This window comes from Pleurodeles waltl, chromosome 4_1 (assembly GCF_031143425.1).
Source record: "Pleurodeles waltl isolate 20211129_DDA chromosome 4_1, aPleWal1.hap1.20221129, whole genome shotgun sequence".
NCBI classification, from domain to species: Eukaryota; Metazoa; Chordata; class Amphibia; order Caudata; family Salamandridae; genus Pleurodeles; species Pleurodeles waltl.
In genome coordinates, this window is record NC_090442.1 from 53,257,085 (window position 1) to 53,264,440 (window position 7,356).

A 7,356-nucleotide genomic window follows, 5' to 3' on the forward strand; every position below is an offset into this window, starting at 1 on the left:
GAGCTCTCGCTTTGCCTGCGTGACATGCTCTATCTCAACATTTCTATCTTCTCTCATCTCTTCACCTCTAGTCATTTCCACCAATAGGACTGGAAACGGGACACCAAGCCTTCTACTTTAACCACAGGCGTACTGAGGGCCAATAAAAGGCACAGAAGCATTTCTTGATCCGGGGCTGAGAACTGCATGCACAGGGACCTCGTGGCGCAACGGTAGTGCGTCTGACTCCAGATCAGAAGGTTGCGTGTTCAAATCACGTCGGGGTCACTCTTTGAAATTTTTTTCCCCACCAAGTCTATATCTCTGACTTCTAAAGCAAAGCCAAAAGAAGGGCGCTTTGCATTGGCCGGGAATCGAACCCGGGCCTCCCGCGTGGCAGGCGAGAATTCTACCACTGAACCACCAATGCTTCACTTACATAGGCTGAGCAGAGAGCCCTGCCGTAGACAGTAGTGATGAGGCCCATGCATTCGCATGGGACACCTATGAACAAAGTTTGCATGGCAAGCCTTGGACTGCCAAACGTTCACATGCTGATGGCAGGAATCAGATGCAGGAGACTGAAACTATGAATGTTTCTGCTTTTGCTAAGGACAGTGGTTTGGGGCCAGTGTTGTGCTTGACAGAGCACGACATCAGCCTGCTCTCTGGCTGCTCCCGGGAGAAGTAGCCGACAGAAAGCACCCTCCTGACCACCAGCAATCTTGTGTTTCACAACATGCCACTGTCACTGGACTTTCCTTCTGGGAAAGCCTAGTCACTGACCTGGCCAGATTCCCTGTCCTCCCCAAAATCCTGGGGAGAAACGGGCAGAGTTCTGCGCCCTGCGCCCACTTTCGCGTCCCTAACGCGATCCCAACGCGCCCTACAGCCCTGGTCGGGCACAGCCCTGGTCGGGCTCATACCACTGGGGCCTCTGCAGAGGAAGAGCCCCGGAAGCCTAGGGCCAGGCCTATTGCACAGGCATCTTAGACCAGGCCATTCCGGGATTGCTGTGTTTCACGTCCTGCCCTTCAACACTCCTGGGAGGGCTTTCCCTGAGAACCCTCATGTCTCTGCCCTCCCAGGAGGCTGTGGTTCTATGCAAAATAGGGGGTGCACCACGGGCCGTCCGCTTTCCTCTCTCTCGCCAATATCTTTCACCAAAGCTGAGCCCTGCAGGTAAATGTATCTATCTGGCTGAGGGGCCAGGGAGGGCCTTTGCCTGCAGTCTTACAAGCCAGAGTGCAGAGAAGGCAGCAACTCTGGGACCGGGACTCTGCTCAAAGACATATCTAACATGCCACAGTGGAGCTGAGATGGGCAAGACACGTGTCTCACAGGCTGGCAGCACACCAAGACAGTGGCAGGAAACTATGCTAACAAGGAAAGAGAAAAGTCACGTGTCTCGTGGCCTTCCCACCATTAGACAGTAGTCTGCGCAAGAAAACATCCAACAGTGACAGGACAACCAAGCAAATGACAAACGCTGTGCTGAATAAAGTCATCTTACATGACATTTCGTACAAAGGCCCAGATCATGGGGATGATCGCGCAGCAGAAGCAGCAAGTATCAGAGCCACCGAACCTGGGGTGAGTTACACGAGGAGAAAGGGCGACATGGGGACAGGGGCTATGGGCTCAGGGAACAGCTACCACAATGCAACCTCGGGTGTGGGGATGCCACTCATTGCGGGTACTGCCCTGGGATTTCCTTTTAGAAAGAATCGCTGGTTAAAGTGTAGAGCACAAAAAACCCAACTCCTCGATTACACTATTAGATAACATCCTTTAACTGCCCCACCCACCCTGTGTGAGTCTCACCCACTTCCCGCCTGCTCCCTCTAGTCTGAGAGTTGTATCTCCACAAAAAACACACAGTGGGGCTCAATGAGCTGCTCATGTCTGACATGGACACCTAAGCAGTGCTGGATTCACAACCTGAAAGCCTGCAAAGGAAAGTGTGCCCGGCAAAAGATAAGCTGCCTGGCAACTCAGAACCTTCTTCTAAGAGAAGTAAGACATGTCACAATGAAGTCTAAGCCTACCTGTCTTATGCCAGGACCTTAGAGCTGCAGGCAGGAGCACATAGGTAAAAACATATATTGAGTCCCAACACGCTCACTGTGGTGGTTGGTCTCTGTGGCGCAATCGGTTAGCGCTTTTGGCTGTTAACTGAAAGGTTGGTGGCTCAAGCCCACCCAAGGACGTATGCTTTTGCCTACATCAAGTCCTGAATTAAAACACAGCTGTCTGGCTTTGCTCTTAGAGCTCTCGCTTTGCCTGCGTGACATGCTCTATCTCAACATTTCTATCTTCTCTCATCTCTTCACCTCTAGTCATTTCCACCAATAGGACTGGAAACGGGACATCAAGTCCTGAATTAAAACACAGCTGTCTGGCTTTGCTCTTAGAGCTCTCGCTTTGCCTGCGTGACATGCTCTATCTCAACATTTCTATCTTCTCTCATCTCTTCACCTCTAGTCATTTCCACCAATAGGACTGGAAACGGGACACCAAGCCTTCTACTTTAACCACAGGCGTACTGAGGGCCAATAAAAGGCACAGAAGCATTTCTTGATCCGGGGCTGAGAACTGCATGCACAGGGACCTCGTGGCGCAACGGTAGTGCGTCTGACTCCAGATCAGAAGGTTGCGTGTTCAAATCACGTCGGGGTCACTCTTTGAAATTTTTTTCCCCACCAAGTCTATATCTCTGACTTCTAAAGCAAAGCCAAAAGAAGGGCGCTTTGCATTGGCCGGGAATCGAACCCGGGCCTCCCGCGTGGCAGGCGAGAATTCTACCACTGAACCACCAATGCTTCACTTACATAGGCTGAGCAGAGAGCCCTGCCGTAGACAGTAGTGATGAGGCCCATGCATTCGCATGGGACACCTATGAACAAAGTTTGCATGGCAAGCCTTGGACTGCCAAACGTTCACATGCTGATGGCAGGAATCAGATGCAGGAGACTGAAACTATGAATGTTTCTGCTTTTGCTAAGGACAGTGGTTTGGGGCCAGTGTTGTGCTTGACAGAGCACGACATCAGCCTGCTCTCTGGCTGCTCCCGGGAGAAGTGGCCGACAGAAAGCACCCTCCAGACCACCAGCAATCTTGTGTTTCACAACATGCCACTGTCACTGGACTTTCCTTCTGGGAAAGCCTAGTCACTGACCTGGCCAGATTCCCTGTCCTCCCCAAAATCCTGGGGAGAAACGGGCAGAGTTCTGCGCCCTGCGCCCACTTTCGCGTCCCTAACGCGCTCCCAACGCGCCCTACAGCCCTGGTCGGGCACAGCCCTGGTCGGGCTCATACCACTGGGGCCTCTGCCGAGGAAGAGCCCCGGAAGCCTAGGGCCAGGCCTATTGCACAGGCATCTTAGACCAGGCCATTCCGGGATTGCTGTGTTTCACGTCCTGCCCTTCAACACTCCTGGGAGGGCTTTCCCTGAGAACCCTCATGTCTCTGCCCTCCCAGGAGGCTGTGGTTCTATGCAAAATACGGGGTGCACCACGGGCCGTCCGCTTTCCTCTCTCTCGCCAATATCTTTCACCAAAGCTGAGCCCTGCAGGTAAATGTATCTATCTGGCTGAGGGGCCAGGGAGGGCCTTTGCCTGCAGTCTTACAAGCCAGAGTGCAGAGAAGGCAGCAACTCTGGGACCGGGACTCTGCTCAAAGACATATCTAACATGCCACAGTGGAGCTGAGATGGGCAAGACACGTGTCTCACAGGCTGGCAGCACACCAAGACAGTGGCAGGAAACTATGCTAACAAGGAAAGAGAAAAGTCACGTGTCTCGTGGCCTTCCCACCATTAGACAGTAGTCTGCGCAAGAAAACATCCAACAGTGACAGGACAACCAAGCAAATGACAAACGCCGTGCTGAATAAAGTCATCTTACATGACATTTCGTACAAAGGCCCAGATCATGGGGATGATCGCGCAGCAGAAGCAGCAAGTATCAGAGCCACCGAACCTGGGGTGAGTTACACGAGGAGAAAGGGCGACATGGGGACAGGGTCTATGGGCTCAGGGAACAGCTACCACAATGCAACCTCGGGTGTGGGGATGCCACTCATTGCGGGTACTGCCCTGGGATTTCCTTTTAGAAAGAATCGCTGGTTAAAGTGTAGAGCACAAAAAACCCTACTCCTCGATTACACTATTAGATAACATCCTTTAACTGCCCCACCCACCCTGTGTGAGTCTCACCCACTTCCCGCTTGCTCCCTCTAGTCTGAGAGTTGTATCTCCACAAAAAACACACAATGGGGCTCAATGAGCTGCTCATGTCTGACATGGACACCTAAGCCGTGCTGGATTCACAACCTGAAAGCCTGCAAAGGAAAGTGTGCCCGGCAGAAGATAAGCTGCCTGGCAACTCAGAACCTTCTTCTAAGAGAAGTAAGACATGTCACAATGGAGTCTAAGCCTACCTGTCTTATGCCAGGACCTTAGAGCTGCAGGCAGGAGCACAAAGGTAAAAACATATATTGAGTCCCAACACACTCACTGCAGTGGTTGGTCTCTGTGGCGCAATCGGCTAGCGCGTTTTGGCTGTTAACTGAAAGGTTGGTGGTTCAAGCCCACCCAGGGACGTATGCTTTTGCCTACATCAAGTCCTGAATTAAAACACAGCTGTCTGGCTTTGCTCTTAGAGCTCTCGCTTTGCCTGCGTGACATGCTCTATCTCAACATTTCTATCTTCTCTCATCTCTTCACCTCTAGTCATTTCCACCAATAGGACTGGAAACGGGACATCAAGTCCTGAATTAAAACACAGCTGTCTGGCTTTGCTCTTAGAGCTCTCGCTTTGCCTGCGTGACATGCTCTATCTCAACATTTCTATCTTCTCTCATCTCTTCACCTCTAGTCATTTCCACCAATAGGACTGGAAACGGGACACCAAGCCTTCTACTTTAACCACAGGCGTACTGAGGGCCAATACAAGGCACAGAAGCATTTCTTGATCCGGGGCTGAGAACTGCATGCACAGGGACCTCGTGGCGCAACGGTAGCGCGGCTGACTCCAGATCAGAAGGTTGCGTGTTCAAATCACGTCGGGGTCACTCTTTGTCATTTTTTTCCCCACCAAGTCTATAAATCAGACTTCTAAAGCAAAGCCAAAAGAAGGGCGCTTTGCATTGGCCGGGAATCGAACCCGGGCCTCCCGTGTGGCAGGCGAGAATTCTACCACTGAACCACCAATGCTTCACTTACATAGGCTGAGCAGAGAGCCCTGCCGTAGACAGTAGTGATGAGGCCCATGCATTCACATGGGACACCTATGAACAAAGTTTGCATGGCAAGCCTTGGACTGCCAAACGTTCACATGCTGATGGCAGGAATCAGATGCAGGAGACTGAAACTATGAATGTTTCTGCTTTTGCTAAGGACAGTGGTTTGGGGCCAGTGTTGTGCTTGACAGAGCACGACATCAGCCTGCTCTCTGGCTGCTCCCGGGAGAAGTGGCTGACAGAAAGCACCCTCCAGACCACCAGCAATCTTGTGTTTCACAACATGCCACTGTCACTGGACTTTCCTTCTGGGAAAGCCTAGTCACTGACCTGGCCAGATTCCCTGTCCTCCCCAAAATCCTGGGGAGAAACGGGCAGAGTTCTGCGCCCTGCGCCCTCTTTCGCGTCCCTAACGCGCTCCCAACGCGCCCTACAGCCCTGGTCGGGCACAGCGTTGGTCGGGCTCATACCACTGGGGCCTCTGCCGAGGAAGAGCCCCGGAAGCCTAGGGCCAGGCCTATTGCACAGGCATCTTAGACCAGGCCATTCCGGGATTGCTGTGTTTCACGTCCTGCCCTTCAACACTCCTGGGAGGGCTTTCCCTGAGAACCCTCATGTCTCTGCCCTCCCAGGAGGCTGTGGTTCTATGCAAAATAGGGGGTGCACCACGGGCCGTCCCCTTTCCTCTCTCTCGCCAATATCTTTCACCAAAGCTGAGCCCTGCAGGTAAATGTATCTATCTGGCTGAGGGGCCAGGGAGGGCCTTTGCCTGCAGTCTTACAAGCCAGAGTGCAGAGAAGGCAGCAACTCTGGGACCGGGACTCTGCTCAAAGACATATCTAACATGCCACAGTGGAGCTGAGATGGGCAAGACACGTGTCTCACAGGCTGGCAGAACACCAAGACAGTGGCAGGAAACTATGCTAACAAGGAAAGAGAAAAGTCACGTGTCTCGTGGCCTTCCCACCATTAGACAGTAGTCTGCGCAAGAAAACATCCAACAGTGACAGGACAACCAAGCAAATGACAAACGCCGTGCTGAATAAAGTCATCTTACATGACATTTCGTACAAAGGCCCAGATCATGGGGATGATCGCGCAGCAGAAGCAGCAAGTATCAGAGCCACCGAACCTGGGGTGAGTTACACGAGGAGAAAGGGCGACATGGGGACAGGGGCTATGGGCTCAGGGAACACCTACCACAATGCAACCTCGGGTGTGGGGATGCCACTCATTGCGGGTACTGCCCTGGGATTTCCTTTTAGAAAGAATCGCTGGTTAAAGTGTAGAGCACAAAAAACCCAACTCCTCGATTACACTATTAGATAACATCCTTTAACTGCCCCACCCACCCTGTGTGAGTCTCACCCACTTCCCGCCTGCTCCCTCTAGTCTGAGAGTTGTATCTCCACAAAAAACACACAGTGGGGCTCAATGAGCTGCTCATGTCTGACATGGACACCTAAGCAGTGCTGGACTCACAACCTGAAAGCCTGCAAAGGAAAGTGTGCCCGGCAGAAGATAAGCTGCCTGGCAACTCAGAACCTTCTTCTAAGAGAAGTAAGACATGTCACAATGGAGTCTAAGCCTACCTGTCTTATGCCAGGACCTTAGAGCTGTAGGCAGGAGCACAAAGGTAAAAACATATATTGAGTCCCAACACGCTCATTGCGGTGGTTGGTCTCTGTGGCGCAATCGGTTAGCGCGTTCGGCTGTTAACCGAAAGGTTGGTGGTTCAAGCCCACCCAGGGACGTATGCTTTTGCCTACATCAAGTCCTGAATTAAAACACAGCTGTCTGGCTTTGCTCTTAGAGCTCTCACTTTGCCTGCGTGACATGCTCTATCTCAACATTTCTATCTTCTCTCATCTCTTCACCTCTAGTCATTTCCACCAATAGGACTGGAAACGGGACACCAAGCCTTCTACTTTAACCACAGGCGTACTGAGGGCCAATACAAGGCACAGAAGCATTTCTTGATCCGGGGCTGAGAACTGCATGCACAGGGACCTCGTGGCGCAACGGTAGCGCGGCTGACTCCAGATCTGAAGGTTTCGTGTTCAAATCACGTCGGGGTCACTCTTTGACATTTTTTTCCCCACCAAGTCTATACCTCAGACTTCTAAAGCAAAGCCA

At 52.1% G+C, this 7,356-nt stretch overlaps 3 non-coding genes across 3 annotated transcripts; 1 reads left to right on the top strand and 2 right to left on the bottom strand.

Annotated features, from left to right (window-relative positions):
• Positions 1-338: 338 nt before the first annotated feature.
• On the bottom strand, positions 339-409 carry TRNAG-GCC (transfer RNA glycine (anticodon GCC)). The gene has a single exon. It is a non-coding gene; the product is annotated as a tRNA-Gly (tRNA).
• A 2,321-nt stretch (positions 410-2,730) lies between these two features.
• TRNAG-GCC (transfer RNA glycine (anticodon GCC)) lies at positions 2,731-2,801 on the bottom strand. Its single transcript has one exon. It is a non-coding gene; the product is annotated as a tRNA-Gly (tRNA).
• A 4,099-nt stretch (positions 2,802-6,900) lies between these two features.
• Positions 6,901-6,974, top strand: TRNAN-GUU (transfer RNA asparagine (anticodon GUU)). Its single transcript has one exon. It is a non-coding gene; the product is annotated as a tRNA-Asn (tRNA).
• The last annotated feature ends 382 nt before the right edge of the window (positions 6,975-7,356 follow it).